The sequence below is a fragment of the Dermochelys coriacea genome, chromosome 8, assembly GCF_009764565.3.
Source record: "Dermochelys coriacea isolate rDerCor1 chromosome 8, rDerCor1.pri.v4, whole genome shotgun sequence".
Taxonomy (NCBI): domain Eukaryota; kingdom Metazoa; phylum Chordata; order Testudines; family Dermochelyidae; genus Dermochelys; species Dermochelys coriacea.
Genome location: NC_050075.1, coordinates 22,183,162 through 22,206,703, shown reverse-complemented (window position 1 = coordinate 22,206,703; position 23,542 = coordinate 22,183,162). Strand labels below are relative to the sequence as shown.

At 50.2% G+C, this 23,542-nt stretch overlaps 2 long non-coding RNA genes across 3 annotated transcripts; both read right to left on the bottom strand.

The window, feature by feature from the left end:
- Positions 1-443: 443 nt before the first annotated feature.
- Positions 444-22,171, bottom strand: LOC122461246. Of its 2 annotated transcripts, XR_006283114.1 has the most exons (3): positions 21,979-22,164; positions 1,246-2,627; positions 444-581 (listed from the first exon to the last, which is right to left on the bottom strand). It is a non-coding gene; the product is annotated as an uncharacterized LOC122461246 (long non-coding RNA). The 2 variants fall into 2 exon arrangements; XR_006283113.1 differs by lacking the exon at positions 444-581 and having other exon boundaries at positions 604-2,627; positions 21,979-22,171.
- LOC122461247 lies at positions 12,325-15,110 on the bottom strand. The gene is made up of 3 exons (XR_006283115.1): positions 14,021-15,110; positions 13,964-13,974; positions 12,325-13,919 (listed from the first exon to the last, which is right to left on the bottom strand). It is a non-coding gene; the product is annotated as an uncharacterized LOC122461247 (long non-coding RNA).
- Positions 22,172-23,542: the final 1,371 nt, after the last annotated feature.

Below are 23,542 nucleotides of genomic sequence, written 5' to 3'. Positions count from 1 at the left end.
GAGGCCTGCGTGCATAGATCAGAACCATAGATGGTAGCAACAGAGAGCACTGGAGGCGGGGAGGGGAGAAAAGGGGGGGTGAGAAGGAGGTGGGTGGAGAGAGCAAAAGGACAGTGGGGGAGGGCGAGAGACCAGACCCAGAAATGTCTTTTGCAGACAAGCACTAACATCCTGTGCAATCCTGAGCAGGGATGAAAAGCGGTAAACAGACCATCTATCATAACAACGTTCTCATGCTGGGATCCAGCAACCTCCGTCAGCAGGCAGCCAGGAACAGACACGCACAACAACCTGACAAGAAGCAGATGGCAGCTCTCTAGGCTGGAGTTCCTTCCATCCGGTGTGCTGGCAGCGCCTCTTCTCTCCTCTATGTCCTCTATCCAACCCGTGGATCCTGGCTTGGAGTCCATAGGAAAGGAGCTGCCTCCACGGAGCTGAGCAAAGTGCAAGCCAGGTGTCAGTTCTACAGCTAACTCCAACCGGCAGAGCAGGAACCAGGACCGTCCAATGGTACCAAGAGTCCTGGTCCTTCTCCAGCACCAACCCCCCTGCTCCCAACCAATCCCATGTGTCCAGGTTCACTGAGGGAAAGAAAAGAGCAAAATTAAAGCCAGGCTTGTGCAGAATCAGAAAAACAGCTGAGAAAGTAGCTCTCCCAGCCTTCCCCAGCTATTTGCAGGCAGCCCACCTATCACAGCCCATACACCAGGTATCAAACGCACAGGCTCAGATCAGCCTTTCCAGCTGCGCCACAGAAATCAATACCTTTCTAGACATCACAGAGATCATCACACAAATGGGAGAAACCCTCTTAACACAACACCTTCACCCTGTCCTGGCCAGGGTACATTTCTCCTATTGCAAGCTGCAAGCTTTGCCCCTGGCTTCTCTGCAGTCACCAGGGCTAGACAGGAGCAGAGCAGACTGGCTTACCACATCAGCTCTTTCAGGTTTCAGCCTTGAAGTGGTTTGAACAAGCTACCTGAAAGCACAGCCCTGAAAGATCAGTGGGTTAGAAATATTTCCAGCTGCGGCATTATCTCCAGGCCCAGAACTGGTTGGGCAAGTGAGCAGCAAGCTGCAGCCATGATTGGAAATCAATCTGCTGTCTGTCAGAGAGACAGGAGGCACTCACTAAAGGACTAGCTGAGAGAGATGGCTCAGCACATGAAAGGAAAATGGCACACGGACTCCCTGGAGAACCTAGAGGATGATAACAAGGCAGCCAACTTTCAAAATGCTCACCCACTATCTCTTTCCTCCTGGCTAGCATGGAGAGGATGCTGATGCAAAGAGATCCCAGGAGTCTCCTACCGCCAGGCAATCAGCCAGCTCCAGATGGAGAGACCATCCTCTTCTGGGGCCGAGCCACACAGCAAACCTTTGCTCTGTGCTGTGATACGAACCTGGCCTGGCCCGTTGTGAGGGATGCACCCTCCCGATCTGCAGAGAAAGGCATTTTTTACTCAGAACATGAGCAACAGCAGTGAGGGAATGTGTCAACTCACTAGAGCAAACCCGCCAGTGACAATGCAGCCAAACAACAGTAGGCAAATAGCAGATGGGGACAGATCCCAGCTCAGAGTAGGCAGGTCTGAGGCCGGTTTGGGGAGGATGGAGTTTTAGGTGATGAGCTATCACAGCACCAAAGAAAACACACAAATAAAGACCTTAAGCTGAAGCTACCCTCTCCTGTATTCTGTACAGAAAGAGGCCAGCTTTCCCCTTATATAGTGAATAACTAACCGTGCAGACTTACCTGAGTGTGAGAGTACATACTGCACTACAGCCCCATTAACTGCCCCTTCTATACAACATTTACACTAGCTCCATGGAACTATTAGTACCTAACAATCCTGCACCAAAAACTGGCTTAGGGACACTATGCCATTCCAGCTAACTGTGTGTATTAGCTAGAATCATCCTACACCACATCCCCAGTTCTTACCTGTGTATAACACTACTACACTGCAATACTCGACACCTCTCCACACAGGTATTTCACATCGTGTATAGACGAGAGCTGGACTGGAACAAAAGCCCAGGGCCCAGAACTGGATAAGCCTTTCCCAGCCTTTGGGCTGTTCTGATTCAACTGTAAGCTCAGAACCAGTGGGGTCAGAGGTGGGATTCTGATTCAGAGCCAGTTCTCATACGTACCTGTTTAACTGCCTGTAAATACCCCTCTGCAACACTGAGGGACAGGTTATAAAAGTGCAAACAAAAGACCACAGAATCTAGTCTGGGGCAATTTCACAAGCTAAAGATTGTGTCCATTAAGTGGTAAATATGTGCGTATCAGTACATGTGCCTGTCTGTGAGTGCTTGTCTGAGTGTGTGTGTGTCTGTGAAAGAGAGAGAGAGAGAGTGAGAGTACATATTTGTCACAAGAAAGTTAGAGTGGTTGGAAGTGGTGGTGCGTGCGTTGACAGATGCTGGTGCTTAGTGACCATCAGCTTATGCTAACAGGCCATGTTGACCTGCTGCCAGTTGCCTGGATTTCTGAGGCTGTTCCCCTTAACGGGTCACTTGATAGCCCCTTCAGGGAGCCTTCAGTCATGACTTCTCCAAAGCTGTCAGCTGTGCACTGCTTCCGCTACTCAGCAAGTGTCCTCTGCATCCCATGCCTGTAAGAGTCAAAGAGAAAATGGAGATCAACAGTCAGCCAGGAAAGGCCCTGTCACCAGGGCTTGCTAGCCAGGATATCAATGCAAACCCAGCTGAAAGTCACAAGTGTCATGAATTTAGCTGCTTCTCAGCTTTTTGGCTTTTAGGGACATTGCAGCCCTATGGCCTAGAGGGGCCACAGGCCAAGCTGGTATGGATGCATGATGAGAGTGGGGTGTTTCAAGGGACGGGAACTCTGCTGGGATCACAGGCTCTCATGGCCAGGCCCAGTGCCAGCCTTGTCCTGACCGGGAGCACAGCCAGGCCAGATCCAGCCATGTTCACGGACAATTGCCAAGCAAAGCTGAGCTGTGTAAAACAAGACTAACTAATACTGGCCTAGCTCACCGGGATGAGAGGCTGGAAGAAGGGCAACATGCAGTGTGATTATTAGAGTCAGCTCTGAGTTGCAAAATTCAGAGCTGACTCTGGCTCTCAAACCCCCCCCCCATCCCCAAAGCCTGGCTTGGAGGAGTTGGGAGGGGGCTGGTTCTGGTAAATCTATGATCATTGCTATTATTAGTATCTGTGGACAGCAGGAGAAGGTCAGTGTAACACAGCAGGAGAAAGAGTGCGAGGCACAAGCTGACAGCACACCTGTGGGGCTCCTCAGCAATCCCACCCAGAATATGGCAGTCTCGCTTCTAAATTACCCCTGAATACAGTTAGTTACAATGCCCAATACACACGATCTACCCCACCCCCCAGCATCCTTCCCTCTGCTCTGCACCCCTGACACCTGTCAGGCCTGACTCCTCCAATGCTGCAAAACACTCCCAGCCCATTGCAGCCACCCCGCTCCTCACCCAGACAGTGGGAGGTCAGGCCTTCTCCCACTGCCCTGTCCTGTAAACTAGTCAAGTGCCCTGTCCAGCTCTAAAGACCCAGCAAGCAGACACCAGAGGGAAGCCTGCGGTGCAAACAGGGACAGCGTCTGTAATGTGAGCTGAGCAACAGACACACTCCAGGCCTGGCTCCACCATTCCTGTGAACCCTTCAGTGACCCCTGCGCTCACACACTGTGCAGTCCCGCCCGCACAATTCTGGGTGCACATTTGTGTGTGTGAAAATGCCCACATGTGCTGGCACATGGGATATGTGTGAGAGTCCATGGCCAGGGAGGCCCCCGGCGACTGGGCCCAGTGCAGCCAGTTTCAGCGCATGGCTCCTAGGTGTGCTTAAGGCTATATGAGCACTGGGTGACCGAGCAGAAAGCTTCAGCGTATGTGCCAGGCATTCGCAGTGCCGCCCTTCCCCTTGGTGCTGTGGGCAGGTCCCAGCAGTGAGATTAGGCAGAGCTGGAAGGCACTAGAGCAGTGATGAGGTTCTCATCCCCAAGAAGTCACCCTGGGCATTGCACTGGAGATGCCTTGGCTGGTCCCAGCTCCCACCCCACATCCCGGGGGCCTTACAGACACTCACGGCCCACCATTGTGATGTGCCAGAAGCTGCTCCAGGTATAGCACTGAAAAGTTGACTTGTGGGTTAATGAATGCTTTCTGCACTGCTCCCTGAACGGTTAGAAATGTGGCAGCTGCACAGATGGGAGCCAGCCATTCTGGTCAGAGAAGTCTCTAAACAAGGGACCACACACACACACACTGTAAACACCAGCACACATGTGCCCAATGTATGCACTGACACACACACACAGAGGTTCACCCCTCCAGTTTAAAAGGAAAGACAACAGACTCGGCCCAGCACAAAGGGCCCAGGACAGAGGAGCAAACAGAAAAGATGAAGAGAGGCGAAAAAGGGAGTGGCTGGCTGACCTGAGGGGTATTTGTATCCCTAGTGCTCCCTCAGCTCAGCCCCTTTCCCACTCTTTCCCCTCCGTGCTTTGGTCTAAAGATCACAAGTCTCACACGCTCTCAGCTCCTGCATCCCCTGGGAATGGGGGATTTAAACTGCTGGCCCTGGCTTGCACGCTCTGAGTGTGAGCTCTAGGGGTAAAGAGGGCCCAGCAGTCTCCCAAAGCTCCTTGGAGGACGAGCCGCTTAATTTTCGCCCGTGCTTTCCCCCTGAGCAATCCAGGAGACACTGCTGTGCTTGGCAGACCTCACAGTCGGAGCCCTGCTTCACTCTCGGAGTTGAGTGCAAAGTGCCTGCAACTCCTCACAGGTGGGTGTTGGTCTTCCAGGGAAATACTTTAAAACTGGGTTACCCTTGTCCTTCAAACAGGACTAATAGCACAGTGCTCAGAAGCAACCCTACAATAACAAACCAGGATATGCTCTATCCCAGCATTTATAACCAGCCCTACAATAACAAATCACCATTTTTAAGAATCCTTACAATCACAAACCAGTGTCTGAAGCTCCAGCACTCAGAATCAACCACTGCATATCAAGCCAAGATGTACATGACCCCAGCATTCATGCACAACCCTACAATAACAAACCAGGATGCATGCGGTGGAGGGTACTGGCATCTGGGGAGAGAGCCTCCTTTTAGCTCCAGGCCTGCGTGGGTTTACTCCAGTCAAGTGAGTAATGAGCTGTATGTTCCTCCTGCTGCTTCCAAACCAAGAGGCCCGGGGCATGTTCTGCTCTCCGAGATCAGAGCCACGCTGGCACGTTCCCCACTTCTGGATGGTAATCAAAGCTTCCTGTGGAGAGTGCACAAAGCCCAGCTCATGGGACAGCCTCCAAGGAGCTGCCGAGCTCCTGGCCCGCTCCTGGCCCCAGCCATCGCCCTGCACCAAACGACTTGGTGGGAAACACCAAAGCAGAGAGTTCTCGTCATCCCGAACGCAGGGATCTGAGGGCTCAGCTGCTGTCCCTAGGGAGGAGACGGCAGCTGAAGAAATGCCATGAAGCACTTTTGGAATGCTCAGGGCTGCGCGTCCTACGGCGCTTGGAAGAGAAACATCTGCTGGGAACTGTTCCTCCCTCCAGTGCCAGAGGGAAGATCCTCCCATGCTTAGACCTTTCCAGTCCCTGAAGAGGGGCACAGAGCAAACGCTGGGCCTGCCCCATCACATAAAAACAATGAGGAGTCTGGTGGCACTTTTAAGACTAACAGATTTATTTGGGCATAAGCTGTTGTGGGTAAAAAAACCCACTTCTTCAGATGCATGGAGTGAAAATTACAGATACAGGTATAAATCAATTGGCACATGAAGAGAAGGCAGTTACCATACAAGTGGAGAACCAGTGTTGACAAGGCCAATTCAGTCAGGGTAGAGATTTATTTTTCTCCCTAATTTCTTTCTGCAGGGAAGCAGGGCTTAGGCTCCATGTCTAGAGAGCAAGGAGGTTCCTGCTTCTCATCCAATTTCCTAGCTGGATCTGACTCAGACACAGGAAAATGGAGTGACTTGGCCAAGGTCACCACAGAGTCCACAGAACATCTAAACCAGTGTCCTCCTGGACCACTCAACCACACAGCCACCCTCTAGTGGAGGGGGTTGCCTTTCTATGGATTGCTATGGTGCCATAGCTATGCTGGCAAAATCCCACAGTGTAGACACAGTCTACATTGAGTGAAGGGTTTTTCCGTCGTTGCAGGAACACCACATCCGGTGGTAGCAAGGGTGACGGAAGCAGTCTTCCATCGATTTAGTTGCATCTACACTGGGGTTAGGCTGGCATAGCTATGGTGCTCCAGAGTATGGATTTTTCACTCCCCTAAATGCCACAGCTATGTTGATCTAAGTTTGAAGTGTAGCCCACGGCTCAGAATCCAGGTCTCAGCAGGTGATGCATGCTCTGACCTGGAGCCATGAGTCCTGGTATCCCACCCTCATATCAATGGATGTCAGGGAAGAATCTGGCCCAATGTTTTCTGACCTTCCTGACAAAATGAATGTGTTTCTTCCTGCATTAGTTATAGACATGGATCCAGGTTAGGGAGATCTCCAGGCCCAGTGGATCACTGCATCTTTCTGAATTGTGTGCATCCTCCCAGGAACTGAGCCCTGCTACAGACAGATCACAAGGCCGGCTGGATTCCCAAGATAGCCCTCTGGGCCAGAGGGATTGCCAGCTGATCACAGTGGATGCTAAAAGATTCTGTTCAAAATCATTTTTCAATTTTAAAAAATTGATTTTTTTTAAAGAAAAAAAAAGCCATTTCTATAGTTACTGTCTGTTGTCCCTAAAATTTGTTGTAACTGAAACTCCAAAAACCCTATTTTTTTTTCAGTTTTCAGCAACAAAAAGCCCCCCCCCCCCCCATTTTGATTTCTTCTTTTTTTTTTTAAAGGAAGCCAAGGAAATGTTGAAATAAATGAAAACTTTCTCATTGTCACAGATGTTTTTCACAGGCCCAAAACTTTTCCGCTGGTGGCTCTGCCCAGCAGGTCTGTGGCAGAGCTAAGATTAGACCTCAGGCCTTCCCGGCTCCCCATCTTGGGCCATAATGCAGGACTTTGCAAAGAGGCATTATTACTTTCTCTAGCACCTTTCCTTCAGGGAGCGCCATGTGTTTTGCCAGCATTCATACATGGGGGGCTTGATCCAAAGCCCATTGAAAAGCTTCACTGGCCTTCAAACCTGCAGCTCTGTCTGGGAAACTCTAGGTGGATTGTGCTTTGTATTCAGTTTTCCTTGCATATTCCCAGCTGTGGCATCAGCACATTCCTGGATGAACCTGCCTGAGCCATCCTATTTGTCCCTGTGAGATCCCTCCTCAGGGTTTTCCCCCCCAGCATCAGTGGGGGCGTTTGCAGGCTGCAAAACATTGGCTAATATTGCAGTCGCTTGCACCTGGACCTGACCTCCCCTCTCTGCCACCCAGTGCCCCACGGTTGTGCAACGCTCATTGGACAATGTGCCAGGCAGACATGGGGATCTAGGACTAGAATCTTGCCCTCTGCCCAGCCACTTTGGTTGCTCTAACTGCAAGGAGCAGCTTGAGAATCAATGTCATGCTGTGACAGATGGATCAGAGACAAGATAGCTGGAGGGGAGACCTCCCTGATGTGATCTTAGCTCTTACTGGCACGTCTCAAAGCCAGGCTTAGCTGTGCTCAGACAGACATGCCTCTCTCTTTGCCAAGCACTGCACAGTGCACCTCCCTTGTAAACACTCCTCAGGTATATAGCCCAGTGCCTACAGCTCACATACTGCAGTGTTATTTCATACAAGGACTGTCAGCTCCATGGAGCCCCCCATCGCACCTCATGGAAACCCTTTGGGGCCCTGTAGGGTGGTTGGGAAGGAGTGGGGGAGGGAGGCATAGAAGAGTATTTCCCCAAAACCTGCCTCATCACTATGAGGTCAGGTTTTAAATCAAAGGTTTATGAGGAAAAAGGAGAGCGGGAGAGAGATCCCAATCTGGTCCCAGATTGGCAGGCTGATTAACCCTGAGTTCAGGCCCAGGCCCTGATGCTCGCTATAAATAGCGCTGCCTTTCCTTTCCCATCCTCCCTCCAGGGGATGAGAAATGCCTGTCCTTTTATGGTCAACAAGGCAGATTCCTGGGGCTGAGCTGGGGGCAAGCCAAGGGGGCCAGGGGATGCAGTCCTGGGGCTTTCATGCTGCTGCTCTTGCTCTGTGGGCTTTACTGGGATCAGTTATAATGCCAGGAACAGAGAGCAGGTTTTAATGGCTTAGAGGAAGGGATGAGTGCAGCGGGGAGATGATGTGAAGACATCTGGAAGCAGTGGCTGGGAAATACCTTTCATTCCATCCTCTGGGCTCATGGTACCCATGCCCACTGCTGGTCTGAGCAAGCCATGCCAGGGACAGACATCTTATTTTAGTGCCCATGCTTGGGAAGTAGGCTCCCTGTGAGAATGACGGGCAAATACACGTGCTCTCTGAGGCTTCCAAACTGCAGGCCACAGCTCTGTCGAAGTGAGTGAGGCCACGGGAAGGCACCATGGATGTGCATGGATGTGAGCCTGTATATATATGTGCACGATATGTATACCGGCTGTGTGTATATCGTGTGTGTGTGTGTGTGTGTGTGATGGGTATACCGGGTGTGTGTATATCATGTGTGTGTGTGTGATGTGCACAATGTGTATACCAGCTGTGTGTATATTGTGTGTGTGTTGTGCACGATGTGTATACCAGCTGTGTGTATATCGTGTGTGTGTGTGAGTGATGTTCGTGATGTGTATACCGGCTGTGTGTATATTCTGTGTGTGTGATGTGCACAATGTGTATATTGGCTGTGTGTGTGTGTACAGGTGGTAAGCCCTGTGGGCAGGAATCCTCTCTTCTCTGGGTCTGTCTCACATTCAGTATAATGGGCCTTTGGGAGTCACTATCAGAGAGAAATATTTACGCCTAATGATGTGTTTGCATGTGATGTGTTTGGGACTGTGTGTGTGCATTTGTTAGGATGAAAAAAACAGCTGAAGTTTCTCCCCTGACCCACAACTGTGTCCCCACTTTGTAACACGGCCGTTGGGTTTAGCATTGTGGTTGGGGTGTGTTTCAAAGGGGGCGGGGGTTTCTTGCTGCCATTCCCTCTGACCCCCCCAAAGATTCTTATCCTCTTGCTGGGAGGGTGCTGCTCTGTGCTCAGTCTTACGAGGCCTTAGTCTGAGACACTTGTAGACACACCTGCCAACTGGCTGCTGAGTCTCCCTGAAATGTCAGGGGGCTTGTCATGGAGACAGGCTCCCCTCACCACACTGCAGCTGGTAAGCTAAGGCTAGGCTGCCATGGGGGCCAGCTGGAGTCCAGGATGGGAAGCCAGCGCTGTGGTACATGGGATTCCTGCCCCTTTGAGGGCTCATTTTGAAAGTTAGCAAAAAGTTCTGATAACAACCAAAGTCCAAGGCCAGCGCCATGCACAGGAAGACCCCAAACTGTGTGTGCCGTCGCCCCACCCATGGGATGTTCCTCCCCACCAGGGGCCCCATCTTCCCCACCTCACCATGCTGCAAGTGGAGTCAGGGGACAGTGGACACTGGTGGCTGGGCGGGAGGGGGGGAAGAAAGGCACTGGGGGAGATCATGCACACTCTGGGAAGGGGGGAAGAGTACATAGAGGCACACACAGTTGGGGGGGGATGGACACAGTGCGGTGTGGGGGGAGGAAGGTTTAATCTATTATTTCTGAGGTGCGAGTTTCTATCTATAGAGAACTTCAGTTACATTCCCTAGCTCTGCCTAGCACCCCTCCTTCCATCAGAACCCAGCACTGTATTTCTCTGCCCATCCACCCGGGGGGCTCTTTAACTAAGGCCAAAGATGGGAACAGGCCAGGAGGGGATGGGGCCCAATTGCCACCAGCCCTGGACAGGACTAGGCGAGGGCATCCCTGGCCCAAGTTCAGCGTTCAGGGTCTGCTGAGGAAGAGCAGGGATGGCAGCAAATGGGCCTCGGGGCCTCGGCCAACGCAAGGTGGAGCCTCCCCTCCCCCTGAACAGTGCAGGGGTGACTGAGATGTGATGGGACAGCAGCCACCACACCGCTTTCGCCCAGGCCTCTCGCCCAGCCCTTCTCATTTTCTCCCAGTCTCATCCACTTTCCCCTTGCTCCCAGGCCCCTCCCCACCCACCCAACCAGCCTGCCCACAATCACACCATTCCCCACCCTGCTGCCTTCATTCAGGCCTGCCTTCCTTCCCCCACTCTCCAGTAGCCAGACCTGCACAGCATCGGGGCCTGGCCTGCCTCTTCCCCCTTCCCCTCATGCTCAGGCCCATCCCTTACCCTTTTCAGCAGCAGGCACGAGGGTGGAGGGGGAGGGGGAATGGGCATGGGAAGGGACACGCAGAGGAAATTGTGTCTGGAAACAAAAACTGTAGCCTTGATTCTGTGTCAGAAGTCTTGAGATGACCTCCTTCCCCCCACCCCCAATCCTTACCACTTCCCCCAGTGTTCCTGGGGCGTGTGAGCTTGGGGCTCTGGGAGCAACCCTTGCTCTGTTTGCACATCACATTCCTAGCAAAGAGGAAGTAATTTGCAGGGTGAATTCCCAGGGGAGACAGTCACGTCAATGGCCCTGCAGGAGCCAGTTTTCTTTTAGTAGCTAGATCCATGTGATGCGGGTGACGGGGAGGATGGGGGAGGGAGGAGAGATAAAGAGGGAAATCTCTGGAGTCCCATTCAAAAGGTTGAAGTAGCCCGGATAAAAATCCCTGGCTTCAGAATCCTGGATGCACATGGATGGCTGAGGAATGATGCTGTGTGAAGCCATCAGTGCCTCCAGCTGGTGGGAAGGGAGACAAGCTGCAGAGGGAGCTGGCAAGAGGGCACAGAATTCAAAACAAAGCACCAAGCTCTACAGCAGAAGAAACCTGGCTAACATTTTAGCTCCTTCTCCTGGGCTTAGCTGGAAAGAGACAATTCTGCTGTTCCCCCTGCTACAAACACTTCCCGGCCTCCTCTTCCTCCTGCCCGAGCCCATGCCTTGAAGTCACAGCACACCTCAGCCTTGGTGATGTCCCAGGCCATCAAGCCTCCCAGCTGGGATGTCATGGAATGAACCAGGCAGGAGGAGCTGACTGCATGGACTGGAGATGACGTCTGCTGAGCAGTCAGGTCTTTGGTAATGCAGGCCCCAGTCCTGATGCAGGCAAAATGCCCACTAGCTTGGGAACTATTCATAATTCCAAGGCCAGAAGGGGCTGTTGTGATCATCTAGTCTGACCTTCTGTATCACACAGGCCAGAGAACGTGCCCAAAATAGCAAATCTTTTGGACAAACACCCAAGCTTGATTTAAAAATTGCCAATGTTGGACAATCCACCATGACCCTTGGTCAATTGTTCCAATGGTTAATTACCCTTGCTGTTAAAAAATTGCACCATATGTCCAGTCTGAATTTGTCTACTTTCAGCTTCCAGCCATTGGATCATTTAATACTTTCTTCTGCTAGCTTGAAATATTTGTTCCTTTCTATAGATATTTAACCTCTTAATTTGCTCTTAGTTATGCTACATAGATTGAGCTCCTTGAGTCTAGCACTGTAAGGCATGTTTTTTAATCCTTTAATTGCTTTTGGGGCTCTTCTCTGAAACCTCTCCAACTGATCAACCTCGTTCTTGTATTGTAGCCACCAGAACTGGGCACAGTATTCTAGCAGCGGTCACAGCACTGCCAAATGCAGAAATGATATAACCTCTCTCCTCCTACTCAAGATTGTTATGCATCCAAGAACATAAGAACGCCCTATTGACCAAAGGTCCATCTAGCCCAGTATCCTGTCTTCAGACAGTGGCCAGTGACAGGTGCCCCAGAGAGAATAAACAGAATAGGAAATCATCAAGTGTTCCATCCCCTGTCGCTCATTCCCAGTTTCTGGCAAACAGAGGCTAGGGACACCATCCCTGCCCATCCTGGCTAATAGCTATTGATGGACCTATCCTCCATGAATTTATCTAGTTCTTTTTTGAGCCCTGTTATGGTCTTGGCCTTCACAACATCCTCTGGCCAGGAGTTCCACAGGTTGACTGTGTGTTGTGTGAAGAAATATTTCCTTTGGTTTGTTTTAAACCTGCTGCCTATTAATTTCATTTAGTGATCACTAGTTCTTGTGTTATGAGAAGTAGTAAACAACACTTCCTTATCTACTTTCTCTACACCAGTCATGATCTTACAGACCTCAATCATATCTTCCCTTAGCCGTCTCTTTTCCAAGCTGAAAAGTCCCAGTCTTATTAATCTCTCCTCATACAGAAGCCTTTCCATACCCCTAATAATTTTTGTTGCCCTTTTCCAATTCTAATATATCTTTTTTGAGATGGGGCGACCACATCTGCACACAGTATTCAAGATGTGGGCGTACCATGGATTTGTACCAAGGATCTCATTAGCCCCACTGAGAGCATATGTTCAGCCTATTATCCACCCCAAACCCAAAATCTTTTTCAGTCACCATTTACCAGGAGAGAGTCTCCCATCCTGTAAGCATGGCCTACATTTTTGTTCCTAGATGTATACATTTACATTTAAGTGTATTAAAATGCATTGTATATGCCTGTGCCCAGCTTACCAGGCAATCCAGAGCGCTCTGTATTGGTGACCTGTTTTCTTTATTATTACCCCTCCCTCAATTTTTGTGTCATCTGCAAACTTTATCAGTGCTGATTTGATCACTGATAAAAACATTAAATACCACAAGGCCAAGAACAATTCCCTGCAGATCCCACTAGAAACGCGCCCACATGATTCCCTGTTTACAGTTACATTTTGAGACCTATCTGTTCGTCAGCTTTTACTCCATTGAAGGTGTGCCATGTTAATTTTATATTGTTCTAGTTTCTTAATCAAAATGGCGGCCGGTACAAAGTCAAAGCCTTACGTAAATCTAAGTATAGTATATCAAAACTAGTATTTTCACCAATCAAATTGGTAATCTCATGCAAAAAGGTATCACATCAGCTTGACAGGATCTATTTTTTCCATACACCCATGTTGATTGGCATTAATTATATTACTCTCCTTTAATTCTATATTAATAGAGTCCTGTATCCGCTGCTGTAATATCTTGCCTAGGATCAGTCAGACTGACAGAGCTATAATTACTTGGCTCAGCCTGTTTACCCTTCGTCTGAGCAAGGACTGCAGGACTGGGCAGTGAGCAGCAAAATATAATCCTTAAAGTTTCTTTTGTGTGGGGGAGGGATGGAGACCCATGCAACTGCGCCTTTAAAAGTCCCAGTCATGGTGGGGCTGGTGCTCATTAAGCTGGCATGCTAACTAGTGTTTATTAAGTGGCTGTTCCCTTTTTATTGCCTTTACCCACGCTAGTGGGGGGGCGGGGAGCATGTACTGGAAACTGTATGGGTCCCATTAGCAAACCACTTCCTTTAATGACCAACTGAGAGCTTTGCTATTTGGTGGCTTTCCCAGCATTGCCGCCCTATGCTGATGAGTCTGCTAAGCAGAGAAGGGTAGGGCCCTAATCCCGTCCCCCAGTGGAGGTGGGACATGCAGCTATCAGACCCTCAGGCCCTGAATGTCCAGGTTTGAGTCCTGCCAACATCTGGATTTGAACCCAAAACCTTCAACTCCAACAAGGGGAGTCTACACTTGAGGAGTAAATCCATTTCCGGGGACTAAATAATAACCTGCCTTTCCCCTGTTCCCTTCCCTCACAAATAAAAATTTGACCCTAGAATCCACCAGTTCTCCCATCTCCCTGTGCTGAGCCTCTGAGTGTATGAAGTCTCCAGCAGCGTGCTGTGGGGCCTAAGGAAGCTCATTAATTTATGTGGCAGGATAATGTGTTAGGAGGAATTCAGTCTGAGCAGGAGTCGGCTCCCCTCTGCATTGCTGTCCAGGGCAGCCAGCGAGTTATTGAGGCTGGAGCAGCTCTTTAATAAAAGCCAATTGGGAGTGGCTGCTCAGACCCAGGTATTGATGTTATTCCCTCCATGAGAGAGGTACCTCCAAGGAGCCTCCCATCACCACTACCTGATTTTTCTTCTGCTTTATTCCCTCCACCAACTTCAAGGCCTTAGCTGTTGACCACTCTTCTTCCAATATGGGAGGGCTTCCCTTCAGAGCTCATCCCCACAGCTGCTCAGTAGGGTGGGGGGCATCACATGAGAACGTGGGGCATGTGTAGGGACACAGTCAAATTCAAGTCTTTTTAACAAACTCGTAGTTAAATATGACTCTTTCTGACAGCGTCTCCTTTAAATAACATGGCCTGATTTTTTTTTAAATCATTCTTTTTGCAAGAAGGCTTTGTTCTGCTCTGCTATTGCTATATCTCTATAAAAGGATCTTTTCAGCAAGGGAGAAACTGACGGGTCCCCACTCCTACCATGAGCTCTGCATGGGGCTCATTGCAGTGGATCGGATCTGCACAGGCACTGCACTCCTTGCAGGACTGGGGTCTGACGGGCTCTCCAGAGGTTGGACAGTGCCAATAACAAAGGGCTGATGAATGCATACCATAAACAGAGACAAAGGGTCTCACTTTCTTCAGTTACTTGAGGGCTACTTGTAAATCTAGTGGGTGCAGCATTGTCAGACAGGTTAAGATTTTCAGATGGATGGGGGTCTCAGTGACCTAAGAGTTATGTGTGCTCGCTGGAATTAATTTGAGACTGTATAAGAAGTAAAAGGAGCCTGTTCTTAGCAGATCACCGAGCACAATATGCCTCCTGCACAGGGGCCTTTGTTAAACCTTCCCACACAAGATGTGTCTGTATTGTGTGCATGCACATGGGAGAAGGTGTTCTGATACCTAGGGGTGGCCAACTGTGCTTGGCTCAGAGGAGTTCAGAAAAGAAAGAGAAAGAGGCACAGAAAGTTTAAGTGACAAAAAGAAATGAGGGTATAAAAGAAGGGAAGTTGAATTCATGAGTGAGGGTGGGAGGAGAAGCAAAGAGCTGCAGCCAGACTAACAAGGTAGCATGTAGCTACACAGGAAAATGCACAGCAAAAAGGTTCAGGCTGGGAGCAAGGAAAACTCCTCCTGGAATCTGTGTCACAAAGGCTGAGAACTGGGAACTCAATACATTAGTGAGAGGTAGGCTTACCCCTCGATTAGACAGAAAGATATCTCTGCACCTTCATAGGACAACTTGGGCAGCTGATTGTGTCCATTGATTCCTGCCAGTTCCAATGACCACATATAAAGGGGGACCACAGCTCACTTCAGTACCTGAGCACCAGACCAGATTGTGGCTTGAGCTGAGACTTACAGTGTGTCTACACTTCCAGGTGGGGGTGTGATTTCCAGCGCGAGGAAACATACCCGTGGTAGCTAGCACATTAAAAATAGAAGTGTAGCCAAGGCTACTCACACTGCTGCAGCTACCCTTCTGTTTTTAATGCACAAGCTCAATCAGAACTGCCTCAGATATGTCTGCTTGAGCTGGAAATCACATCGCCAGCTTGAAGTGTAGACATACCCTTAGTAGCTAGCCTAGCCGGCCGAGAATACGCTCACTCTTAGCTTTAAGCACACATTCTAACTGCAATAAACATCCTTGACCCTGAGCCTGCAAACCCCCTTATGTGCATGCTTAACTTTACTTGTTTGAGTGGTGCTACTGAATGCCAGTGAAGCTCATGTGTGTGAGCAGGGCTGGGGCCTAAACTTCTGATGCGCATGTCCTGCTAAGACTGCCTCTCGAGCAGTAACAGCAGAATGCATAAAGAGCCCGAATAACTCTTCTGTAAAGGGGACACTGGCCATTTGCATTTTCTGAAGCTGACTATGTTTTGAAAATTTGCTTCAAAACGCATGAGCTGATCTGTTTTAACAAAATCCCTTTTACAAGCTATAAGGGTTTTCCTGAGCCCCTCCTGATGGAGCATTTTAGCAAGGGAGAAACTGATTGCCTCTCTGTAAAGGGGAAGCAGAGATACTAACTCTCCCAAAGTGCTGTCAAATGCACAAAATAAACACACCTACATAACCCTTTGCTGTGGCTCTCCAAGTATTCTATGGGTTGGGTTGATGGTTGTGTGTTTTGTGCTGGCCTGATACTGAGAGTCAGCACTATTAACATATAATCCTTCATTTAATAAATATTGGTTACATTCAGTATCTTCAAAATGAACAGAGCTTATAAAAGGTTGTGTTTCTCACACACAAACATTTATAACTACACACTGTGTGTGCACCCAAACACCAACATACACACATGCCAGCTCACATACATACACCAACACACATGCAAACATACTTACCCATACATAGACACATGCACAAACATACATGTCCACACGTGTGCATGCACCCTACTCAGCTGCATGCGTGCACGCGGGCACACACAATCACAGGCATACATGTTCCTGCATATACACACGAAGTTGGGTGCTGCCTATACATTCACCTGAATAGCATGCACATAAGCACACAGGTTCCTGTGCCCTTACACATCCAAACATATGCATGGTTTCTGGCTGCACAACCCCAAGTGCACATCACCACATCTTCGCTCTCCCCTCTGTCCTACAGAGAGGGCGTCCAGCATTGTCATTCTGAGAGAGCCCAGGCCCCAGCTCGGTGCTTTTGTAACACGCTCTGAGCCAGCCTCTTGAAACAAGACAGCTCTCACCTTCCATTTACCTATAGTCAGAAACTCCCTTTCACCATCCATGTGGAGGGGAGGGGAGACCCATCACAAGGCGTTCTGCCCTGCATTGGCGGGGGGGGATGTTTCATTTGGGATTAGACATTCCATCTTAATGGGCACCCCCACTGATAGCTAGGTAACACCCCCCTGCTCTGATGGCATATTCCACCAGGTGGGAAAGGAACCCACTTGCCAGTCAATCAGGATCCCTGCACCCAGGGACATAGGGTAAGAAGCAAATCCTGAGAGGTGCTGAGCACTTGCATTGCCTTCTGACTTGGCCCAGGACTTCTAGGCAAGGTCAAGTAATGCAGGATGCTGATTGGCTGGGGGTGAGCAATGGTTTATCCTAGACAGGCAGCATCCGGGGGGGGGGGCGCTGAAGGACCTGGCTGGGTGGAAAGTCACTGGGGTCCTCATGACTGAAACAGCAACTTCAGCCCATCTCTTTGCTGTTGCTTTGCGCAGTGCACTGGCCTGGACACCCCTCCGTTCAACGCATCTACTGTTCTTTCAGTCTCTTTGTGTGTGTTTTTGGCCAGGATTTCTAATGATGAAATGGCCCCAGAGCTCAGATTTCCAGCCTCTTGCCTCATCCTTTCCTATCTGACTTCAAATCACTAGCAAAGGCGGCTTTCTCCCTCTCACGCATGCAGGTTAAAACCCGGGGCTGTGTTAGCGGAGGGCATGTGCCTCAGCCCATAATGCACGCTACTACCAGCACACACACACATACACACACACACACAAATGCATGCACAACTACACAATCACCCTGTAACACACTCTCCACACACATTCTCACCAAAACATGCCCAAACACACCCAGTCTAGCACACACACAAATGTACACACAACTGCACGCTCATTCTGTAAAACACATTTCACACCACACTAACATAAGCACACACAAATATGCATGTTTTAAACAACACACTTGTACACACAGTCTTACACATTAAACACAAATGCACACGTCAACACTCACCCTGAGTCACTCACACTAAAACACACCACTATTAATTGTTGTGATTGGCACGAATCACACAATAGACAATAAGAAAAGGAGTACTTGTGGCACCTTAGAGACTAACAAATTTATTTGAGCATAAGCTTTCGTGAGCTACAGCTCACTTCATCGGATGCTTATGCTCAAATAAATTTGTTAGTCTTTAAGGTGCCACAAGTACTCCTTTACTTTTTGCGAATACAGACTAACACGGCTACTACTCTGAAACAATAGACAATACAACAAAATATCCCCACTCCTTTAACCCTTGTAATATCTGGCCCTGCTGAGCAGGACAGAAGGAAAAGGAGGGAATGGAGATGGCAGGTTTTGTCTGGGGCGGGTGGGAAGGGGGGAAGCTTCCCAGCTTCTCAGCCTTGGAGCCCAGAACCTATTTTGCAATCTGTGGGTAAAAAATACAAAGCTTAATCATCTCCAGACAACACTCCTGACAAGCAAAGAGGGAAATGCAGTGCTGTCCAGGAGCAGCTCAGAGCTGCAGCCTGTCTAGACACAGCCTTCCCCTGAATGCCTGCTGATAACACTTTGGGAAAGCTTTGGCAGAGGTGCGTCACGCATGACTGTGTGCTGGAAATGAACTCCTCACCTAGCAGCACGAAACTACAAAGGCATTAAAGTCTCCTCTCTAACTAGGCAGTTCTAGGGCTTACGACTGGGTAAATCATTTGTAACTCTACAGCTGGTCTCAGAATCGGGCCCCTGAATACTACTAGTATGGTGAGTTGGAAGGGTGGGAGTCCGGGGGGACTAAGTTCCTGTAATACTGACACCTGGTCATATGCCTGCTGGTGACCTGGCCAGTTGCCGCTGGGAGAGTAGCAAAGGGATTGAATTCCTCCCTTTAGCCAGAAGATGTAACTTTCTTTTCCAAGCAACTCCAGCTTGTGCAGCAACATGCAGAGAAGAGATCATTAGTCCTTTAAAAGAGGCAGGGTTCATGTGGGGGTCCCCCACAAGAGCCATTACTGGGCAATCTGCTTTAGGGGGTTCTCTGAGTGTAAGCCATTGTATGTCAAGCCTGTCCACATGCCCCAAGCGCGACCCTTCCTGGGGTCAGATTAAGGTGCAAGAGGATGGTTTCCTCCATCAGACCAAGGACAGGGAGCCAGGACCTTCTGAGTCCAAGCCCAACTCCAACATTAACATACTGTACAAGTCAGGGTTGCATTCTGTGCCTAGTTTCCCCATTTGGATACTGGGGATAACGAAACTGGCAGGGCGGGGGGGAGGTTGAGAAGTGCTAGTGGGAAGTAGATAGAGCTGTGGTTGCAATTTTTTTGACAGAACAGTTTTCCAAAGGAAAAAAAAAGGTTTCATCAAAATTGAAAAGGTTCACTGGAATGTCTCAATTTTGATTAATTTTTTCCTGGGCAACAGTCTAAATAATTAATTTCAGCTTTCTCATTTCATTTTGATAAGGTAAAAATATTTCTTTTTGACTTTATCATTTCAATTCATTTTGTTTTGCCTTTTATATTAAATACAACATATGAATATACGTTACGCTCTATAGTGTCATATAATATAAAAGTAGAATAAAATTAACTGAAATGACGACGTCAAAAGGAAGCATTCTCCCTAACTGAAATGACACGAGTGCATTGAATCAAAACAATTTGAAGTGAAACAATTGGACAGTCCCAAATTGAAATTCTGCAGAATTTTCATTGTCTGGGAAGTTTCAAAACAACAGCTTTGTGCTCCAGTTTGGAACAATCTCCTCTCCCCTTCCCCCCAATGTTGGAATTTCCCAAGGAGTGAACAGCTGCAGTGGGAAGCACTGGGGTGGGGTGATGGTGTGTGTGTCTTGCCAGCCCTTCCCTCTTGTTACTGATTTGGTTACATGGGCCAACCTTTGTCCTGAGATACTGCAATCCTCAATATGTACCAGTGTTTTTACTTTGGTATACAGATGTGGGGGGGGGGGGAGAGGGAGGCAGGGGGACTCTGCTGCCATGGAAAGCTCTGATCTGCCCCTGCGGCCTGAGCACGGTACTTGTCCTTCCCACAGCCCTGGGGCTGAACTGTCCATCAATCTATCCCCTAAGTTGCACAGCTGGCAGCAGGGGAGAGTGACTGGGTATCTCTGGGAGAGAAGAATCCCTTGGATACAACCAACCGTCTTAGCAAAGAGCCCTGCTATGACCAGAGATCTGAGCAACCCTGGGGTTACTCCAGTGCCTGGGGAAGGTCCGGGTTGGGAGACACTCTGTTCCTTGTGTGCTGGGAGGCAAGGAGAGGGGATGGTAAGGCAGAGATTTAACAGGGGCGTGCCAGTTGTGACCTTATGGAAACGTCAGCCCTAGCAGGGCAACCTGCTGAGCTCTGCTGCTGCAGACCTTTCTGGAGCAGCCGGTGCAGATGTGCCTGCTGGATCTTTGACTAGATCAGAACAAGGCAACATTTTGGGCGCCAGGAAATGCCACCAGCCTAGCAAGCCCCCCAGCAGCCTCCTGAAAGTGCCTTGTGACCCCCCCACCCCATCACTGAGCTCACCTGCCAACTCCTAAAGGCAGACAGACAGGCAGACAGGCACAAAGCCGGGTGGCAAGACACAGATCTCACACCCATGTCGATGCGCCGCAGCTCCACTGAAGTCAATGGGATTACTCTGGATTTACACAGGAATTGTGCTGCTCCGGCAGCTGTGGCTGGGGGCAGGCTAAGAAGGCTGGACTCTAATCCCTCGAGGATCTAATAGTTTTCTGTCTAGCCCTCAGCTCCATACAGTGATTTGCTTTCAGGCAGCTGCTTCCCCATTGTGTTCTCTAGGAATTCACTGCAGCCTAATTAGGGGGTGCTAAGGGGCTCAGCCACAGGTCCTCTCTTCTCCCACACACTCTAACCATGCTGAACAGCAGCTAGAGAAGGCAGCAACCTTTTGCCAGGGCCACCAAGCAGGGAGCTGTGGAAACTCCTGATTGGGAGGAAGCCAGCGCTGCTCGCTGGAGGAAAAGCAAGCCAAGCCAGCAGCAGCGGGTCCCGTCAGCCTGTGAGCCAGGATCCTGTCAATCACTGATCCACAAAGAGTCTCTGGGCAAGGGTGGGCAAGGAGAGGTGCCTCCCTAAACATCTTCAGAACAGCCCCTCCCGCTTCCTCCAGAGCACTTGCTTTGCCTGCTGCATGTCTCAGGGGAAAATGGCAGCAACATCTCTGGCCAGGTCAGTTGTAACCCAATGCAGCTCACATGGTCTATTGGCATCTTCCACTTGGGGAGCGCAGGGAGCCAGCCTTGGCGGGGATGTCAACTTACTTATTTTTCCGCCCGGAAATATATGTGGAGCAAAATGCAGCCCAGTGTGACTCGCTGTGCCTTGGGGCAAACTATTGGCCCTGGCCGCTGAGAGCTGCCCTGCGGGGCATTGGCCAGAAGCCCTGGGGGTCAGGTGCACCCCATTCCCCACTTTCACAGGGAGCCAGCTGGGCTGGCCACTCAGCCTTTGGAACTGCAGCTCAGGGCAGCGGGTTCATTCACTGCAGGTTCAAACAGTCCTGGGGGTTGCCTGGAAACCCTCCCCTGATCCCAGGGCTGCAGATGCTCAGAGACGCGACTCAAGCAATTTCCCCAACTCTCCAGAATCTCTATAGTGTAACCATCAGCCCTAACACCCCCCTGAGCATTGTTATCCCAGACCCCTACCTCCTCGCAGCACTCTGCATAGCTGTGCGTGGACACCACTGACTCCAAAGCTACAGCTGCCCCCTGCAGAATAGAGGAGAGCAGGATGCAGAGCTCTACCTCCATACACTGGGGAGAGGGGCTGTCCTGCCCCACTTGGGCAGGCAGCCCCTGATACTGTGTTCCACTGAAACAGACACCATCTGAAGGCTGCTGGCTACACAGCAATCCCCATCACCCCCAGCCCACATGCCTTGAGCCTTTGGGTGTGATCTGAGTGGGGAGAGACATAGGCAGAGGCCCCATTATTTGCTAGAAGGGGGACTCTGGCAGACCCATTCTTGTTTCCCCCCTGCCATTCCCCTTCCTCCTGTCCGTCTGTTTTGCGTTCTCCTTCCTACCCAACCTGGGAGAAACTAAGTTCTTGCACAAACAGAGACTGAAATTTCAGCACGGAATAAAGCAAGCATAGCAAAGCCGGGTGATCGGGTACATTTACAAGGGGAAGCCGGTGTCTGGTACAGACTGGTATTCCCATTAGCAGAGAATTTCACCATGGGGACCATTACAGCTATGGATTTCCTATCGCTAGCTCTCTCTCTACCCAGAGCTACGTACATATGATAGATAGACATACAAAGAAATGCAGCTGTGCCAAAATGAATCTCACGCACACACTCAGCTCTGCTTCTCTCGATCTCGGCGTGTACGTACCTATGTTGCATGGTGATCCGAAGGACTCACTCACACCTGCTGTGCACTAGGCCCCAGCCGGGGAAGAAGGGGGGGCCTCACCTCCACTCTTCAAAATATAACGTGCTACTGGGACCCGGTGCTGCCAGCTTGGGTTTTTTAAGCAGCTGGCATGGGGGTCTTCGGCAAAAACTCCTTCCACGCTGCTCAGAATCTGGAAAACCTTTTTCTTTTACCTTATATGAGCTGAAAAAAGAGGCCAGGCTGCAGACGGCCACATCTGTCAGGGGCGTCGAGGGGAGCCATTGGCTGCGGCCCGATCACGTGGGCCTGCTGCCTTGACCTGCGACAGTTCAGCTGAGTGTTGGTTTTACCCCCTAAGGAAGGAGCGTTTGACAATTTTCATATTTCTTCTAAATTTGGAGATTTCAGACAATGCTGGGAGGCTTGGCTCAGGATGCCAGAGGCCCATGTGGAAGTCATTAAGTCTGAGAGGGAGAGCGAGAGAAGGAGGGGAGGTGGGGAAAGAGGGGGAGGAGAGGGAGAGAGGCCTGTGGCAGTTGCCAGCTACATGCCTGGGAACATAAGTGAACTCACTCAGAGAAAGTTGTTTGTAATAACTGACTTCCTCTCCGGCCTCCTGCCCCATATGGGAAAGCAGAGGAGCCCTGAGAACTGTGTGCGGAAGGAATAACTCCTGCCTCAGTGGCAACAGGACCCCCTGCTGCTCCAGGGGGGAGAGGAACGCACTGGGGAGCTAAGGGGAAATACTCAGTAACTCGACTTCAAATGCAGCCCCTGCCCGTTCCTCATGGCTGGCCGCATCCCCGATTGCAGGGCAGTGCGGGGAGTGGAGATTCTCCCTGGCCTGGCTTAGGGTGTCTTGTGATTCCCATTACTTTGAAAAGCTCCACCTGGTCAAGCTTGAAAAGGGCATTTAGGCATGTGAGCATCTGAGCATGTGAGTGACAGAGCCTGACCTGTGCTGGGTGCAAGTGTGCTTGCTCGGGGGCACCTACCAGTCTGACCGAAGCTGAGTTGTTCTTCTCTGGAGCAATAGTGGCTTTCTGCCCAGCAGAGGCCTCCGTTGATCCTCCTCAACCGGTCACCCCTCAGGGAGGTGTGGGACCTTGAGTTAAAATGCCATCAGCAACGGGCTGGACACCTCACCCTGCCGTTTCAATACAGACTGCACCACCAATCACGAGGGCCCCATGGTTGCGGGTCAGATCCAAGAGACTTGGCTCTGGGCTTGCACTCCTGGATGTTCAAGGTGAACTATTTTGAGGGTAACCAACGCCCCAGAGCTGGGGAGACAGGACTGCTGTCTTGAGGGTGCAGGGTGGAAAGGGGGTTCTCTTTTGCTTTTGGTGGCCTTCCCTTCAATCTTATCTGCCTGGCCCCACAGTTACAGTCCTATGTGTCTTTTTCAGGGGATCTTTGAGGAGCCAGCACTCTAGCCCCCAACTCCCACATTTGCAAAGAGCACCCTAGAGTCTGAGCATGCCCAGATATGGAATGCAAGCCCATGTATGGCATGCACCATTCCCAGAGATTGATTTAATTCGCAACTGCTTGGCAACTC